Genomic DNA, 331 nt, shown 5'->3' on the forward strand with positions numbered 1-331 from the left:
GTCTACGGCCATACCACCCTGAACGCGCCCGATCTCGTCTGATCTCGGAAGCTAAGCAGGGTCGGGCCCGGTTAGTACTTGGATGGGAGACCGCCTGGGAATACCGGGTGCTGTAGGCTTTTTGCTTTGCCTCTTTTTCTGTCCCGCCCGCCCTGGGCTGGGAAGGGGGGGCTCCTCCGCCCACCTCGGCTGGGAAAGGGGGGGGCCCTTCGCCCTCCACGCCCGTCCTGGCTCCCGCCCCCGCCCACCCCCACCCCGCCCCGGCAGGCCCGGATCCTGCCCCGTGGCCCCTGGAGAGAGGGTCAGATTTGAGATGTGGAGGCTCAGTCCC

At 68.3% G+C, this 331-nt stretch overlaps 1 non-coding gene across 1 annotated transcript; it reads left to right on the plus strand.

Moving 5' to 3' along the window:
- On the plus strand, nucleotides 1-119 carry LOC138394827 (5S ribosomal RNA). Its single transcript, XR_011235353.1, has one exon. It is a non-coding gene; the product is annotated as a 5S ribosomal RNA (ribosomal RNA).
- The last annotated feature ends 212 nt before the right edge of the window (nucleotides 120-331 follow it).

The sequence above is a fragment of the Eulemur rufifrons genome, chromosome 14 (genome assembly GCF_041146395.1).
Source record: "Eulemur rufifrons isolate Redbay chromosome 14, OSU_ERuf_1, whole genome shotgun sequence".
Lineage (NCBI taxonomy): Eukaryota > Metazoa > Chordata > Mammalia > Primates > Lemuridae > Eulemur > Eulemur rufifrons.